This window comes from Callorhinus ursinus, unplaced genomic scaffold, assembly GCF_003265705.2.
Source record: "Callorhinus ursinus isolate GAN/ISIS: 27379988/994484 unplaced genomic scaffold, GSC_fseal_2.0 scaffold1, whole genome shotgun sequence".
NCBI classification, from domain to species: domain Eukaryota; kingdom Metazoa; phylum Chordata; class Mammalia; order Carnivora; family Otariidae; genus Callorhinus; species Callorhinus ursinus.
This window is the reverse complement of record NW_027397063.1, coordinates 64,049,565-64,068,203: the sequence shown is the minus strand read 5'-3', so window position 1 is coordinate 64,068,203 and position 18,639 is coordinate 64,049,565. Positions and strand designations below refer to the sequence as shown.

Sequence of the window (18,639 nt, the reverse complement as noted above, 5' to 3'; positions counted from 1 at the left end):
ATTGGGTATTTTATACCACACAAAGAATCTAGCATAATTAAAAGGCTAGGTAATAAAGTTGGGAGTATTGGGGAACCATTTGTACTTTGTATAATTCTGGATTGATACTCAGCTGTATTCAATGTTAGTTAATGTCTTCCCTACTCCTAGTAAAATCTGCATTTTTTTTTAAAGATTTATTTATTTGAGAGAGCGAGAATGAGAGAGAGAGAGAGTACACAAGAGGGGGGTGGGTCAGAGGGAGAAACAGGCTCCCCGCTGAGCAGGGAGCCCGATGCGGGACTCGATCCTGGGACTCCAGGATCACGACCCGAGCCGAAGGCAGTCGCCCAACCAACTGAGCCACCCAGGCGCCCAAAATCTGAATTATTTTGAAAGAGCTACAGGGGCACCTGGCTAGTTCAGTCACTAGAGCATGAGACTTGATCTTGCGGTTGTGAGTTTGAGCCCCACCTTGGGTGCAGAGTTTACTTAAAAATAAAATAACAGATAAATAAAACTAAGTAAGTTGTTGATGTTTTTCATGAAATTTAAAGTACCTGAACCTTAACATTACTCTTGGGATAGCACAGTAAAAAACACCAGTCTTTAAAAAAAAAAAAAAGTAATGGTGGCCAAAGATGCCTCGGGAGTGGGCATGGTATAGTGGTTAACATGTGGGCTTCAGAGCCATATACAAGGGACTTTGAGCTCCAGCCTCATCACTTACTAGCTCTGTAGTCGGGTTTAAGTCACTTAACCTTTTTTAGTTTCTTCATTTGACGAATGGAGGGAATAAAAGCTACCTTAGAGAACTGTGAGGATAAGAGGCTCAATAAATGGTAATATACTATTACTGGTTTAATAACATTTACCATATTCAAAACAAGTATCGTGAGTGTGTGTATGTGGGGGGAGGGGGGAGAGAGAGGAGAATGTGTGGGGGCAGGACTGAGGACTGCCGCCTGTTTTATTTTAACTAGAGCAGCAGGCAGTAAGGACATAATGTTGTATTCAGGCTTTTCACAGAAAGATACCATGATTTTGCATCTTCGGGAACAACGTCCTAAAAGGCTCAAGCTGTTAACCTCATGTATCTCTAATGTACATTTTATTTGTATTTCTGTCTTTCCCTTTCTGTCTCTGGGTGTGTCATTCCCCCATCCTCTGTGTTACTGTTATCCATTCTCTTTCTCCCTGGTCACATTATAAAATGTAAAAATATGTGTAATTAGGTTGATTTAATGGAATTTTATGTGCCTTATTTTCATTTAAAAATACTGGTTAGTAAAAAATAATAAATGATAAAAAATTAAAAATAATTAATAAAACAATAGAAAATACTGGTTAGTGAAATGTGTCTACATCTTTTCTTTAAAAGGAAAATTTGAGATTTTATTTTACTTCTCTGGCCTTTGGATTATTTTTATTTCTTTATTTTTTTAATTTATGTGACAGAGACAGACACAGCGAGAGAGGGAACACAAGCAGGGGGAGTGGGAGAGGGAAAAGCAGGCTCCCCGCTGAGCAGGGAGGGGGCTCAATCCCAGGACCCTGGGATCATGACCTGAGCCAAAGGCAGACGTTTAACGACTGAGCCACCCAGGTGCCCCAAACACACGGTACTTTTTATTGCATTCTTAGTTCATACTAGTATTAGTGGTCTTGGGTGACAGGAATGCAAAAGATGTATCTTCACCTGTACCTTCAAAGAAACATGTCTCTGTGGAGCTCTGTTCTCAAAGGTCTATATGGCCTCTTTCCCTGGGGAGATGCCTTGTAGTACATAACTCCTTTTTTTAATTTGGCAGTCTTAAAGTTTGCTATTTGAGTTAATGTTTTACAACTCAGACCTAACAAAGGCCCCATTATGAGGCTTTGGGTCTAAGATGTTACCAGATCTGGTGTTGGGACAGTTCTCTCTGGAGAACTGTTCTATGGAAACTCTTCAGCAATCCACACCCTCAACTTTCTTTATTCTCAGACATTTGATTACCTGATCAACTCTCCCTTTCCTTCATTCCATTCTTCTCCCTACTTACTAATGCCGTTTTTTAACTCACGATTACAAAAGTGATAATTTTTTATTACCATTCATTCATGACATTTCACAGCACCTCTATTTTTAATCTTACTAATACAAATCTTGTGTTTTTTTATTACTTTTTTTTTTTTTAATTAGAGAGAGAGCCCAACAAAGGGCTCAACCTGAGCCGAAATCAAGAGTTGGATGCCTAACCAACTGAGCCACCCAGGCACCCCACTAATACAAATGTTTCATAGCTTATATAATCACTAGTTACCATTAGGTCCAGGACATTCTACCATACAGATATTACCTACTTTTCTCCAGATTAAATAAACCCAGAACCTTTTGCTTTTTTACATAAATCTTAAAAGATGTGTTCTTTTTTTTTTAAAGATTTTATCCATTTGACAGAGAGAGAGACAGGGAGAGAGGGAACACAAGCAGGGGGAGTGGGAGAGGGAGAAGCAGGCTTCCCGCGGAGCAGGGAGCCCGATACAGGGCTCCATCCCAGGACCCTGGGATCATGACCTGAGCTGAAGGCAGACTCTTAACGACTGAGCCACCCAGGCACCCCTCTTAAAAGATGTGTTCTAATTCCAATGTCCTCTTATTTCTCTATCTCAAAATATGAAGTCAACAAAATTCAAGTAAGACTCTAACAATTATTTCCTTGCTTCTTGCATGTTTCCCGGACTAGTTAGATGGGTTAATAATTAGAACATGGTTTTAGTGACTACAGATTTATTCTCTCCATAGTTCACTTACCTTCATTTCACACAAACTATGTCCCAAAACCAAAGATTAAATCCCATCAGCTATCTCTGGGTTGGAGATTTAACCAGATGGCTATACAGCACATTCAGAATGCATTTCATCACTGGAACAAACCTTCTGCTGATGTATCAGGTAGATGTCAAGCACCAGATGTATCTTCTTTTAGCATACCACTATAAATTGTTTTAAGAGTGTTATCTTTCATTAAGTGATAAGCTGCTAACTCCTATTCAACTTATGTTCCATTCACAAAGTCTTCCACTTACTAAGTTATATAGTTAGTTTAGGTTACCAAGTATACCAGTGGACAGAATCCAGCATTAGATAAACCAAGTAATCAAGATCATTTTAAAATTCTACTTCTGTCTTCCCAGATTTTTACTAATTACAACCATCACATTGTCATTCAAGTATAAAGTTCTTATTTCCACCATCACCCAGACCACTGGGAAAAAATACAGAATAAAGACAAAGTCTCACAGGATGCCCCCATATCACTGATCATGGCCCATCTCCTAGGACTATTAATCTTGGGAATAAAATATACTCACATTTTAAAACCTCATATTCACAGTGGTTACAAGACCACCATGTTATACAAGCAGAGCTTGATTTAGTATATGGAATAGAAGGGGGAAAGGGAGGACATAAGTTCTCAGCTAATCCTCAAAACTCTCTGAGATAAGTATTAGTATTCATTTTCAATAAAAAAGAATTAGAAGATGATGATGCTGATGATCAGGGAAGTTAAGCAACTTACAACATAAGGGACTTTGAAGACAGCCCGAATCTTAGCTCTCTGTTACTGTACGTGACAAGCAGTTTCTATTTCTAGGTTTACCAAGTCAGCTGTGTATGACTCTGGGCAACTTAACATCTCTGAACCTCAAGTTTCCTCATCTGTAAAATATGGTTTAAATGAGATAATCCATGTTAAGTGTTTAATCCAAAGCCTACTATGTAATAAGCTTACTCAATAACTATTAGCACTGGTCCAAGTCAAACAGCTAGTTACGAAAAGTCAAAAATCAAACTCCAGTCTGATTTCCCAAGTCCACGCTTTTTCTAATACATTATGTTGTAGCTACCAACACACAATTATTATCCATATAAGAATCCATATTTGAAATATGACATAGGTGGGAAACTGATGTTACCTAAATAAGAGAACTATTAAGGGCTAACTAAACGAAGAAAAGTATTTTAGCTCCAAAATCTAATAAGCAAAACCACACAGAAACTTATCAGAAGACAATGTTTAGATATTCAGGCTTAACAAAGCTTTGTTCTAATTACCGTAAAACTATTTTCCTCTCTATGTAGGAATTTATTATATTTATCTCAAATCAGTTATAAATTAAACTTTTAATTACCAAGCATACCCCAAATAAAGCATTCTGGTTGACCCGGGCAAAGAAATCAGCCCTCCTACTACATAATTTGAACACTGCATCAAATTGAAGCCTGTCAACTGTATTTTCAAAATAAACGGCTACTTCATATTTTCATTTATAACTATACTACTTATAAACTGAGGCAACCAGCATCATCGCTTTTCCTACCCGATGTCCTGAGCAAATACAAGCTTTGCTGTGCTTCTAACAATGTTCAAAAATCTCACTTAGCTGTCTCAGGCTCACCTGATCTAGCAGTGGATAATGCAAAAGGACAGTAGCAAATGTAAACTTTCATAACAATTATTAATAATAGGTACTATTTGGAACTTCCAGGAACTGATCTGCATTTAAGAAAGGGTTGCTAAACCAGAATGGGATATCCACATACACTTATTCTGGCAACTGTAGCCTATTGGGCAAAGCAACAACCCTCTTGAGAAAAGAATTCCACGCGTACTCCTGTGTAACAAAATGTATGTGCCCTGGTAGGAGGCTGAGATCTAACCTAAGGCAGAGCACTTTGAACTCTGAAATCACCCCTTAAAAGACAAGGAAATCAGAACACCTTCACTTTAGCAACAAAGCCTTTAGAAAACAGTATTCATTTTGCAATCATCTTTAACGTTCCTGCATTTCTTGGATTTAAAAAAAAAATTCTAACTTCCTGACTCACAGAACTAAAATAGTCATTACACAAATGTTCTACTTATTTAGTTCAGAATCGTACGTAGGGAACCTAGGTTTCTGTTTCTAGTTTTACGACTCCATACCCATTCATTTTGCACTAATGTAACCACTAAATATAGCTCTAAGACACTGACGATTAAAAGGAGTTAATTGCGTGAGTGATTCATACCTCCTATGTCCAGACACCAAGATCCAAGGATGTTTCTGTCAGATCTATGGGAAGAGGAAATGATAAACACCTGTCACAAAAGCTTTCCAAACTGGGAAGCCCCGAACTGAGTTACTGTCAATCCCCAATCCATTCCCCTGGCCACAACCCCGCTAAATATACATCCACTAAACCTGTGAAGGCAATGGGGAGAAGTAAAGGCCATAAAGAGAGTGGCACTCAAGTATTGGAGGAGAGGACCCCGGGGTTTTCCTAGTCCTCACTTAACAGAGTCAAAGTGAGAGGCCTTAACCAATTAAAAGAAGTGACTTTTCCTCTCTGGGCCTCACTTAGTCATCCATAAAATGCGGTGATGTCAAGAAGCTCTTACTACTCCCGAGGTTAAGGACGAACTCAAGATGCCTTTAGGCAGCATCCGCATTAACACATCAAGCGTCCTGCCCTTCGACCACACCATCTCCCGGACTTTCCAAAAGGGCTGGACCACTATCCCACTCCCCAGTCCCAACGCAAGCAGTGTGTCCAAACCAGGCCTTCGCACCCACAACGTGGATCCCTTTTTCTCGCCTCACCTGTCCCAGGCAGACATTCCGCGGTCTTAAGCGCTCCCCTCCCCACTCCACGCACCTCCCCTGGGAAGTGATGCGGGATTCTGGCCCAAGGAGCCGACCAGAAGCTCAGCTGGTACCTGACAACACCCTTCACCTCCTTCAACCCCCCACCATCACCACCACGACCCACCTACTCCACGCCCCGCTCACCCGGTCCCCCCGGCGCCGCGGGAAAACCCGACCACTCACCCGCCGCCGCTGCGCCGTCTCCTTGGCGGCCTCCGGGCCGGAGCAGCCGAGGGACCGCGGGGGGCCGGGGCCCGGGCCCGCCGCTGTCGCCGCCGCCGCCTCGCCTCAGCCCAGCCCCATCGCCCTCGGCGGGCGCCGGCGGCCGCGGGTCGCTCGGATTCGAGGCGCCGCCGCCGCCGCCGCGCGCTGCGTTCGGGGTGAGGGGAGGGAGGCGCCGCGGCCAGGCCCCGGCCGAGCCGGGCACAGGGGCGTCCGCGCTCTCCTTCTCAGCGCCCGCGGCGGCGGCGGCGTACAGCCGGGACACAGCGAGAACAAGGGAGGGTGGCGGGGGTGGGCGGGCAGGGGAGGGGGGCGGTGTGCACTCCTAAACGGCCTCCCGCCGCCAGCGACGAAGCGAACCCCCCTCCCCTCCGCCGTGGCGCCCGGATCACGCTGCGGGGAGAGCCGGCGGGCGGGGGAGCGCGCGCTGCAAGCTCAGGACTCCCGCGCCCGGATGTGAGGTCACGTGGTTGCCTCATCCCAGCGCCGAGCGCGAAGGGGCGCAGAGGGGACGTCGGGGGGCGGGGCCAGCGGAGACGGGCGGGGCCATGGGGCAGGCCCTGCCCACCTCGCCTTTAGCCCCTTAGACCCGCGAAGGAAAAAAAGGGCAGGAGAGGACCTTTCAAAATAGCTGGGTGCTGGGTGCTGACGATTAAAAGGAGTTAATTGCGTGAGTGATTCATACCAACGGAGCACGGTGGTTTTTTTTGGCCTGGAGGAGGTTGAATTTGCCACCCTGGCCGTGCAAAAACAAGATCATGGTACAAATCCCCATTTAATGAACAGGGAAACTGAGGACCAGTGAGGGACCTAGAACAGACTTGCCCAGAGTCAAGATCAAGGAGGAAACTTGTGCTACAACGGAGAGGAAGCCAGATCCCAGCTTTAAGTCCTTCATTCCTTAACAGCAATACCACCCCCATCCAAAAACAAACAAAAAACTGTAATTCGCCTTTGACAAGGAGCTCAGCGCACCCGGCCTCGGGCGGAGGACTGGGAAGCATACGCGAGAGAAAGCTTCCAGGCGCCCACCCCACTGTCTCTGGCCTAAAGGAGTTTCTTCCGATGGCGCTGGAGGCAGATTAAATACTTCCCCCTCGGCGCAGGGCCCCGGCCGGATATACAAATCGCGCGTTTGGTTTTCGCGGTGTCCCTTCAGCGACGCGCACTGGAGGCGCCACCTGCTGCCTCGTGCTCTGCCAGAGCCTGCCGCGCCCGCGCCCTTGAAGCTCGGCCATCAGGGTTATTATTGTTACGCCTTGCGGCTAACAGAACTCTTAGCTGCTTAAACATGAGAAAGGGAAGGTAGCACCCCTGCCCCACCCCTGGTCCACCTCACTTAAGAGACACCTCCCAGGAAGCGGGAAAGCATTTAGGCTCTGGTTCTAGCACATGGTGACACTTTCCTGGGGCTACTGCCCCGGGTCCGGGACATATGCTGACACCTCATCTGGTCCATGGCGCAGATGTCACCTCACTGGGAGCCAGGAACACGCTGCTTCTGGCCCCCTAAGCTGTGTGGAGCTGAACAGTTTCCACGCATTTTTCCTCACGTGGTGTAGACAGCACACTGCTCCTAGCGGATCCACATCTCTCTTCACAACCCCTGGGCACAGTCTCACCGTTTGTTTCAAGCCTCACAGTATTCAAATGATTACAGGAGATAAGGGGTGTGGAAGGGTTGGCAAATTCTAAGAAGCTAACTTGGTGAGATTGAGCCCTCAACGCCTCCTCCCCCCACCTCTCCTGGCTCTTTGGCTCCAGGCTGTTTCCCCTCAGCCTTTAGTGTATGTGCTGCAGAAGCGAGCACTCCCCTTGGCCTTTAAACGAGTTCAGGTCTCCCAAGTCTGAAAACCAAACTCTGGTGCCAGCCCTCCTCTCCTGCCCTCTCCTGTTAGCTTCCAAGTGCTTCTCCGCCTCTCATGCAGGTTGCAGGCCTCTCCAACGGTGTGTGTGTGCCCTCCTGTCCCACAGCACCCCCTGCCACCTCCCCCGCATCCTCATTTCTCAACATTTGGCAGTCTGGCTTCTTCCCCCCCCCCCCCCCCCCGGCCGCGACACACACACCCTTCCCTAACCCTGCTCAGGCAAGAGTAACCTCTGACCTTCATTTTCCCAAAGTGGGCTGGTACTCCTCTGGCCTATCTCTCTGGATCTCTCTGCTACTTTTGACACCTCCAGATCACTCTCACCTTCTGGAATCTCAATACTATCTTGGATTCCAAAGGAGTGCACTCTCCCAATTCTTCATGTCTCCGTAAGTAAGGCCCGTGCCTCCTCTGGTGACATCCTTAAGTGACACCAACCGTGAGTCAGCACCTTACATGCAAGATTCCCTATAAGCCCCATAGCTCCTCTCACTCCACTCTCCTGGGATTGCCTCCATCCTCACGTTTTCAACTACCGGGTCAGCCATGTCCAGCCCAGACCTCTTTCACAAAAATTAGACCCAAATCCCCGCCTGCCTGCCTGCCTGGCAGCTCTATCTAGATACATCACACAAGTACCCCAGACTCAGCATGTTGGAGAGACTGAGCGCATCCACTAGCTCCATAGTGGCCTCTCCCTAAGCTATCCCTACAACCACCTACTGTCATCAGAACGAGAAAGTTGGAAATCTTGATTCAGCCCTTTGCCTTATCCAGTAACCCAGTCGTATCTATTTCACCTCCTCAATAAGCCTCCAATCCCTACCTCCATTCCCACCAGCGCGGTTCCAGCCATCCTTTGTAGCAGCCTCCTGACAGCGGACTTCACACAAACTCACCCTGCACTCAGCCTCCAGAGTGAACTACCTGAAACGTGCTCTCATTGAAAATGCTGCAGAAGGGGCGCCTGGGTGGCTCAGTCGGTTAAGCGTCTGCCTTTGGCTCAGGTCATGATCTCAGGGTCCTGGGATCGAGCCCCTCATTGGGCTCCCTGCTCGGCGGGGAGCCTGCTTCTCCCTCTCCCACTCCCCCTGCTTATGTTCCCTCTTTTGCTGTGTCTCTCTCTGTCAAATAAATAAATAAAATCTTTTAAAAAAGAAAATGCTGCAGAAGTTCCCCTGGCTTCTGGCTGCCTGTGTACCTCCAAGGCATCTGGCATGAACCTGTCAATGCATTGAGGCTTTTCAAAGACCCCATCATGGACCTCAAGAAGCAGCCAAAATTCCCAGGGCAAGGCAACACACAGCCGGGCAAGGAAAAACTATAAGAAGACAAAAAGCAATTGAACGTTTCAAGAAATTCTCTGCTACAGATGTCCTGGGGATGAAAGAAGAGAATTTGGACACTGACTGGAGGAGATGCTGAGTCACTAGGAAAGGCTTGAGCATGTTTATGGGCTGAGGGAAAAGAGAGCCAGGAAAGGAGGAGAAGGCCAAGTAGAGTAGAAAAAGAGTGGAGCAAGTCCTGAGAAGTACTGGGAGGCTTGCTGATTCTCCACGTATGATGATTCTGGGCCCAGCAGCCGCTCACACGGGGCCCAGCCACTCCCTCCTCTGATCCTGCTAAGACCCAACCCACGATCACAGCGTCCCTGTAAGCTCTAACTTCACCTTCCACAGGGACTATGAGGCATCTCCTCCACCCTCCATACCCGATCCTGCTTGCCTCCCCCAATTACCGTTACCTCACCATTCGGACCACCAAGAGGAAACACCCACACGTTAACCGCATCCAGTGGCTCTCCCTCACTCCAGTTTTGGCAGAGGGCCAGTGCCTGCTCCCAAGAGAGCTCACCCTTCACACGTATAGTCCTGTTGCCAACTCTAGCTGACGCTTTTCAGACCTTATCTTCAGGATTTATCTCCTATTCTTTTTTTTTTTTTAAGATTTTATTTATTTGACAGAGAAAGACACAGCGAGAGAGGGAACACGAGCAGGGGGAGTGGGAGAGGGAGAAGCAGGCTTCCCGCAGAGCAGGGAGCCCAATGAGGGGCTCGATCCCAGGACCCTGGGATCACGACCTGAGCCAAAGGCAGACGCTTAACGACTGAGCCACCCAGGCGCCCCTAACTCCTATTCTTGAAACGTTTTTCTCTTAGTTTCCCTAACTCCCTTCTGGAATCACCCCTCCCTTTTGGTTACCCCCTGTCAACCTATAGTGAGTGGGTGCTTCCTCTAACCTACCTCTAAACGGTGCTGGTCCCCCGGGCTCAGTCTGGGTGCATGTCTCTACACAAGTTTTATCGTCTCTTTGTTTAATTTGTCATCTATCAACTTCACAAGAGTTGTTAATGGGCTTCAAGGAGTCTATAAATTCCTTAAATTTCAATGCAAAAACTTTTAAAGGAAGAAGTAAGTATAGCTTTCATCAGCTTCTTAAAGGTGTCTGGGACCCAAAAAAGGAAAAGAACACTGATCCACATGCAACTCCCTTTGTGGCCTCTCCCTCATGGCTGTAGCTAACATCTGCGTGCACCTTAATAATTCTCAACCATATACCTGTAACCCACGGCTCTCTTCAGAGTCCCTGGGCTATACGTCCTATCATCCTCACACGATGTCTCACTCCTACCTCATAAAGCCACTTATCCAAAACTCAACTCTTGCCCTTATTCCCCAAACCAGCCTTTTTCCCAGGTTTCTCAACCGTAGCAAAAGACAGTTACCCATCCAGTGCTCAAACCAGAAACCTGGGAGTCATTCTTTCCAATCCAATACCAAGTCCATTTCAAAGTCTTCCACATCTCTCCATTTCTACTGCTCTTAGAATAACCCAAGAGCCACCTCCATCTCTCACCTGGGATACTGCCTTAGCCTCCAGCCAGTTTCCCTACTTTTCACCCTTCACTCCTTTCCAACCCCTTCTCACACAGCAGCCAGAGTTTATCACTGTGTGTGACTCGGAGCACAGCTCTTGATGAAGGCTTCCAATTGCTTCCCGTTTCACAGAGAATAAAATGTGAATTTCCTTGACCTACAAGGTCCAGTGTTGCATGTGGTCTGCCTATTGCTCGTCCTTCACTGGCACTCCTCTACCCTCCTCTTACCCCACATCTGCTTCCCCACCTTACCTCATTCCAACCACAGTATGCCTTCTTTCAGTTCCCCAAACAGTCCAAACTCTTTCCTGCCTCAGGGCCTTTGCAAAACCTGTTCTTTCTTTCTCTTCCCTTTTTCCCTCATCTCGCTAGCTCTTACAAATTCCGCTCTTGGCTTAGGTATACATCAGTTCTTGAAAAAGGTCTTCCCTGGCTACTCATTCTTTATGTTCTGATAACCTCCACTTATTTTCTTTATAACCATTATCACAATGTTAATCAATAGCGTTAATTACACAATGTAATTACATGTGAGTTTATGTATGTATTTAACACCGTCTCTCTTACCAGACTTCAAGTTCTGTGAAGATGAGGACCAGCTGTAGCTCCAGAATTTTTCTAGAAGGAGCTTAAAAGTGGCAATCTTTTTGGAAGAGGAAATGAGGGTTTGTCCCAAGACTATGTTTGTGTGGCACTTAATTAAGAGTGACAGAGTATTAGTTGTCCGTTTTTGTAAATGGAGGAGAGGACATTGGGAATTATGGGGAAGGGGTACATAAAATATCCCTCCCAAGCCATCTCTTGGTGCCGCTACCGGCGGAGACTGAGTTGATTTCATTTATCACTACATACCCCGCAGTAGCTGAAGCCTGGCATATGGTAATCAAATTTTATAGTCAGATGAATGAATGAATGAATGAATGAATGAGTGGATGAATTCACAATCTCAAAAATCATCTCTCCAGGGGCGCCTGGGTGGCTCAGTCAGTTAAGCGGCTGCCTTCGGCTCAGGTCATGATCCCAGGATCCTGGGGTTGAGCCCCGCATCAGGCTCCCTGCTCGGCAGAGAACCTGCTTCTCCCTCTCCCTCTGTCTGCTGCTCTGCCTACTTGAGCTCTCTCTCTCTCTCTCTCTGTTAAATAAATAAATAAAAATCTTTAAAAATAAAAAAAAAATCATCTCTCTAGGGGCGCCTGGGTGGCTCAGTTGGTTGGGCAACTGCCTTCAGCTCTAGGCCATGATCCTGGAGTGCCGGGATCGAGTCCCGCATCGGGCTCCCTGCTCAGCGGGGAGTCGGCTTCTCCCTCTGACCCTCCCCCCCTCATGTACTCTCTCTCTCTCTCATTCTCGTTCTCTCAAATAAATAAATAAATAAATCTTTAAAAAAAAAAATCATCTCTCTCAAATGCCTTTCCTGAATCCCAGGCTAAGAATCCCTCTTCTGTGCATCTTTTTCTTTTTCTTTTTTTTTTTAATCACATTTACAACCTTGAATAAGTATCTGTTCAGAGTTTCTATCTTCTGTTTGTTTATGTTGTATTCATATTTTTGTTTCTATACTTCTAAACACTTTCATGTGTGATTTGATCATAACAACATTGCCAATACTAAAAGTCGTAGTTACTATTATCTGTATTTTTTATAGGTGAAGGAACTGGGGAAATTTTACATGGATTATCTCATTTAATCTTTAGAGCAATCCCAGGAAGTAGGTACTAGTATCATCTCTATGGTTACAAATGAAATTGAGGAAAGCATAAAATCACATTTTACAGAATAGGAAAAGGTGTGAAATAACTCACTCAGGTTCACAGAGCTAGGAAACAACAGGACAGCCAGGATTCCACCCAGGCAACTTGGCTCCCGATATAGGCCAAACTTTTTGCCAATAAGACCAAATGAAACCATAGTGATTCATCCTCTAAGATCCAGACACTTTGGATTATCTGATTAAGCACCCAGACTCTGACTTCCTTGTAAGCAAGGACCTAACTAACCCATCTCTGGATCCTCAGCCCTTAGCCGAGGCCCCAGCACATGACAGTATTCAGTGACAAAAATTCCAGGTAATAGATAGCAAATGATTCTTGCTTTTCACAACCACTGTCAGACTAGCAGTGAAATGGTTATGATTCCCATTTTATAGAGATGAAAAATTAGCTTCACAACTTCACAAGAGGAAGTGACTTGTCTAATTGTCCTTCTGACTGACTCCAGCTCTCTTTTGTATCTCCTCTGATGCTTCCCCAAAAGGTTAGAGGACACATGTTTAGATTAGGAAGATTTCACCTTAAGAAAGACTGAAACAAAATACCACAGCACTCACTGACTTTCCTAGAAAAAGTGTCCATTAAAAGTTCTTCAATGCGGCGCCTGAGTGGTTCAGTCAACTGAGCGTCTGACACTTGATCTTAGCTCAGGTCTTAATCTTAGGATTCTGAGTTCAGGCCCTGGCATTGGGCTCCATGGTGGACATGGAGCCTACTTCAAAAAAAAAAAGTTATTTGATTATGATGTTTGCCTAACAAGCTCCACCTAAGCTATTCTGTCCCCATTTAGCTGGAACCATGCAGGCATGTGTGTGTGTGTGTGTGTGTGTGTGTGTGTGTGTGTGTGTGTGTGTGTATGTGTTGGAACAGGAACAGGGAACAGAGCTGTGAGTCAAATGTCTAGAAATCAGAGTCCAGGGGCTACCACTGACTTGTTTCTTTTTTTTTTTTAAGATTTTATTTATTCGTCAGAGAGAGAGAGAGCACAAGCAGGGGGAACAGCAGGTAGAGGGAGAAGCAGGCTCCCTGCTGAGCAGGGAGCCCGATGTGGGACTTAATCCCAGGACCCTGGGATCATGACCTGAGCCAAAGACAGACGCTTAACCAACTGAGCCACCCAGGCATCCCTACTGACTTGTTACTATTGCTAAGCAGAGTATATAATCTTTTTTGCCTCTGCCATGAAGCAAAAGCCAGGGGCCCCACATTTTTCTCAGGCCATGTTGCCCTAGGATCTAGTAGGTCACCATGACACTGAATATTATTTACTAACTCACTGTTTGGAACATAGGGCCCTTGCTGGAGAGTGCTCACTGATGGCATATAGTCAGTCATGTGCTAGCAAACCAGTCCTCCAAGAGGAAAAAAGCCCGGATTTGTAGCACCTGCCAATTTCCTGGTGTAAATACTCCCACTATGGCCAGTTTCAGGCTATCAACAGTTTGAGCTGCTCACAAAATTCCTGAAAACTTAGCAATCTGCTCTAATGAGCCAACACAAACCAGCTCTAGCACATTGCTGCTTACAGGAACTTCTCATGTGGATGGGGAGAGAGGAAAAATACAAACAGCCCTTTAGGGACAAGACCTGCCTCATCTGCTATTACAGGGAATTTCCCTGTGTTTAGATGTAACCATCTCATCTCTGATGACAAAAGAGCAATTGTATCGGAGATGGGAAAACTGTGTTCAAGGCTTAGCCTTCTCAGCAGTAATGTATTTATTTCTTGGAATTTCAATTTTAATGGGAATGACATTACCCACCTCACAGGATGGTTGATTATCTAACAAACATTTAAACAGCATTTACTATCTGCTAGACACTGTTTAGTACTTTAAATACACTCATTTAATCTTTGTGGGGTAAATACTATGATGAATTTAGAGATGAAAAGACCAAAGTACAGAGAAGTTAACTAAGTTCTCTAAGGTCACAGAACTAGCAAGTAATAGAGGTGGGATCTGAATCTGCTCCAGAGTCCGTGCTTTTACGCTCTAGAATGCCAAGTCAAAGCCAGCCTGTTTTTATAAATAGTTTTATTGGAACATAGCCATGCTCATTCATTTACATATTATCTGTGGCTGCTTTTGTGATACAATAGGAGAGTTGACTAGTCATGACAAAGCCCATATGACCTGCAAAGCCCAAAATATTTACTATCTGGCCCTTTACAAAAAAAGTTGTCTGACCTCGATGGACTCTGACAAGCAAACTGAGGGTTCTAGAGGGGAGGGGGGTGGGAGGATGGGTGAGCCTGGTGATGGGTATTAAAGAGGGAACACTCTGCATGGAGTTCTGGGTGTTATACACAAACAATGAATCATGGAACACTACATCAAAAACTAATGATGTAATGTATGGTGATTAACATAACATAATAATTAAAGAAAAAAAAAGTTGTCTGACCCCTGCTCTATAGTATCCTGCCTGTTTGAATGGGGTGAGACTGTGGTCCCCAGGGTCAAGCTGGTTCTGAAATTGTGTTCTGGGCCAATAAGACAAGTAGAAAAATCATGTCAAGACTGTAACTGCACCTGAACATTTGTACTATAACAATTGTATCAGTGAAGTCCCATTAAAATATAAGCTTCAGTAACAAATGATCCATGAAAATGTGTATTATAAAAACATGTACCTGACTTCATGAGAACCCAGCATCTCAGGGTTGGAATTACTTCACAGATTGTTCAACCCAACCCCAACTCTTCACTTGGGGATATTGTTTCAGGTTTCCAAAGTTAATGCTGGAAATCCCTCATGATCATCCCTTGAGTCTTGCAAGATGATTCCCCTCTATAGACATGGGCTTGGGGGGGGGTGTTGTTTTTTAAAGATTTTATTTATTTATTTGACAGAAAGAGAGAGAGAGCACAAGCAGGGGGAGCGGCAGGCAGAGGGAGAGGAGGGAGAAGCAGGTTCCCTGCCAAGCAGGCAGCCCGATGTGGGGCTCGATCCCAGGACCCTAGGATCATGACCCGAGCCAAAGGCAGACGCATAACCATCTGAGCCACCCAGGTGCCCTGACCTGGGCTTTTTGTACAGAAGAGCAAAGGCACCTCTTTTACAGGATCCAGCCTCAGGCTCACAACTCCACACCTGTTTTTCTGTCTCCAAGGATCTCCACCACATGGTCCTTTCCAAATGCCAAGCAGAGAAGTTTCTCAAAGCCTATCACACCGGCCTCCTGGACAGTCATTAAAAACTTCCCCTGACCTTTGCAGCTACTTCCTATGAGTCTCTCAGGGACTGCTAGTGACTTGTGACCTGTTTTGGGCTAATAGTTCTGGCTACCAGAGTAAATGAGGAACAAGCCCAGCTACATTTGGTCGACTGTTTCCTTTGGGCTCCTGGCACCAAAAAAGAATTGTTCAGTGAAAGGACTGTAGGTCAGACGGGCGCCTGATTGCCCCACTCGGGTCGGTAAATTTTCATTTCACTATAAACCTTGGGTCAATACCTCAAGATCACCAGAAGGCTGTCTGTTACCTTCTGTCTGCTGAAAAAACAGTTGCTTCCTTATAGTCAGAGAGAAAAAGAACCCATGTGCTCATCTGGTTGAGGTTTTTTTTTTTTTCCTCAAAGCAGAGATGCGTCACTGGAATGGGTAAATTAAGGAGACCCTGGTTGAGCTCCTGTGTGAAAGTCCCATTGCCAAAGAATTTCTTTCATAAACATTTCCAAAAGTGAGTTGATCCAAAACACGCCTCCCCTATGAGGTCACCTGTAATCTAATACAGCCTAGGAAGCACAGTCCAAACAGCTCGAAGTTCTGCAAACTCCACACAGCTGCACAAAATGAGAGAGAGGAAGACTTCAAGGTGGAGAACACCAGAAACGTGTCGCTATTTCCACACTGTTCTTTGTCACTACACTCCTTAAATACATTTAAGTCACTCATTATTACCAGTAAAGACAACCAAAGCAAAACCTCTTGGGGCTTTACTAAACATTCCCTTTATAATTTTGTAAGCTGTGTGATTTCTTTAAGGTATATTTAAATAAATTTATAAACTTAATTTCATTTTTTTATATATACATACATTTAAAGAAGACTCAGGGGGCACCTGGGTGGCTCAGTCAGTTGAGAGTCCGAGTCTTGATTTCAGCTCAGGTCTTGAGATCAGCTCAGGGTCCTGAGATCGAGCCCCACGTTGGGCTCCACGCTCAGCTCAATGTTTGCTTGAGACTCTCTCTCTCCCTCTCCGTCTGCCCGTCCCCCACCGAAATAAATTAATTAATTTAAAAAAAGAAAGTATGTGTTCCTACAAATAAAAATCATGCCTAGCTCCACCTTCCTCCATACCAATCTAAATATTCACAGACTAATTTACAAGCTCCAAGAGAGAAGGCAAAGTCATATACACCTTTTTATTACCCACAACATGTGGCCAGAGTAGTAGGTGGTCAGTAACTGCTATTGTTGGTATGTAACCTTCTTGAAGATAGGAAATTTCTTGATCCTATTCCTTCCTATAGCCCCAGAAACTAGAACAATAACCAACAGGTAGTACCACTCAATAAATATCAAATAAATTATCCTATACCCTTAAAAGCAGGAGAAGGAGGTTTAGAATTCTGAACATATTTTTCAATAAATTCAGACCTCCTTGTAAGAGTCAGGAATCAATCAGAGAATTAGAGTCAGTGGAAGAAGACTATATTGACATACATTGAAAGATTTATTGCAAGCATTTTGCTGACATGATTGTGGGGGCTGGCTGGCAAGGCTGAAATCTGCAGGGCTAGTCCCCAGCACCGACAGACGGGCACTTTTAGATGGAGTTTCTTTCTTTTTTTTTTTTTAAAGATTTTATTTATTTATTTGAGAGAGAGAATGAGATAGAGAGAGAGAGCATGAGATGGGGGAGGGTCCAAGGGAGAAGCAGACACCCTGCCGAGCAGGGAGCCCGATACGGGACTTGATCCTGGGACTCCAGGATCATGACCTGAGCCGAAGGCAGTCGCTTAACCAACTGAGCCACCCAGGCGCCCTAGATGGAGTTTCTTCTATAGGGAAGCCTCAGCTCTACTCTTAAGGCCTTTCAAATGCCTGAATTAGGCCCACCCATATTCTTTATGATAAATCTCCTTTACTTAAAGTCAATGGATTCTGGAATTAATAACATCTACAAAATACCTTCATAGCAACACCTAGATTAGTGTTTTATTGAATAACTGGAGCTATAGCTTAACCAAGTTGTCACTCAAAAAAAAAAAAAAATAGGGGGCGCCTGGGTGGCTCAGTCGTTAAGCATCTGCCTTCGGCTCAGGTCATGATCCCAGGGTCCTGGGATCGAGTCCCACATCGGGCTCCCTGCTCAGCAGGAAGCCTGCTTCTCCCTCTCCCACTCCCTCTGCTTGTGTTCCTGCTCTCACTGTCTCTCTATCTGTCAAATAAATAAATAAAATCTTAAAAAAATAGGAAAATCAGTAAATGTAATATACCATGTTAGTAGGATAAAGGACAAAAACCACATGATCACCACAATAGACGCAGAGAAGATATTTGACAAAATTCAATACCTTTTCATGATAAAAACATTCATGCCAAAGTTCATAGCAGCATTATTTATAATAACCAAAAAGTGAAAACAATCCAAATGTTCATCAACTGATAAATAAAATATATTATATCCATACAATGGAGTATTCTTTGGCAATTAAAAAAACGAAATATGGATACATGTTGCAACATGGATGAACCTTGAAAACATCATGCTAAGTAAAAGAAGTCAGTCACAAAAGGCCACACATCATATGATTCCTTTTCTTTTTTTTTTTTTTTAAACATTGTATTTATTTAAGAGAGAGAGTGCTTTGGGGTGCCAGGGAGGGGAGCAACGGTGGGGGAGGGAGGGAAAGATAATCTCCAGCAGACTCTGCCCTGAGCACAGAGCCCAGAGCCCTACCCAGGGCTCATCCCACAACCCTGAGATCACTACCTGAGCCAAAACCAAGAGTCAGTCACTTAACAGACTGAGCCATCTAGATGCCCCCAATTCCTTGTCTATGATATATGCAGTGCAGGCAAGTCCATAGAGATAAAAAGTAGACCAACGGTGGGTTGCCAGGACCAAGGGAAAGGGTAAATAGGGAGTGACTGCTGATGTCTACAGGGTTTCCTTTGGGGATCATAAAAATATTCCGTGGTCATATAGTGGTGATGGTTTTACCACTCTGAACATGCTATAAACCACTGGCCTGTATACTTTAAAAGGGTGATTTTTATGGCATGTGAGTAATATCTTA

General features: G+C 45.0%; 1 protein-coding gene across 6 annotated transcripts in view; it reads right to left on the bottom strand.

Annotated features, from left to right (window-relative positions):
- The window catches only part of ATP13A3 (ATPase 13A3), a 95,574-nt gene extending 89,257 nt beyond the window's left edge, over positions 1–6,317 (bottom strand). For all 6 annotated transcript variants that reach the window (XM_073895386.1, XM_073895397.1, XM_025876454.2 and 3 more), the window contains exons 1-2: positions 5,836–6,317; positions 5,036–5,079 (exon numbers count right to left, since the gene is read on the bottom strand). The gene's annotated coding sequence lies outside the window, so the exon portion shown is untranslated. The remainder of the gene's footprint in view (positions 1–5,035; positions 5,080–5,835) is intronic.
- Between the last annotated feature and the right edge of the window lie 12,322 nt (positions 6,318–18,639).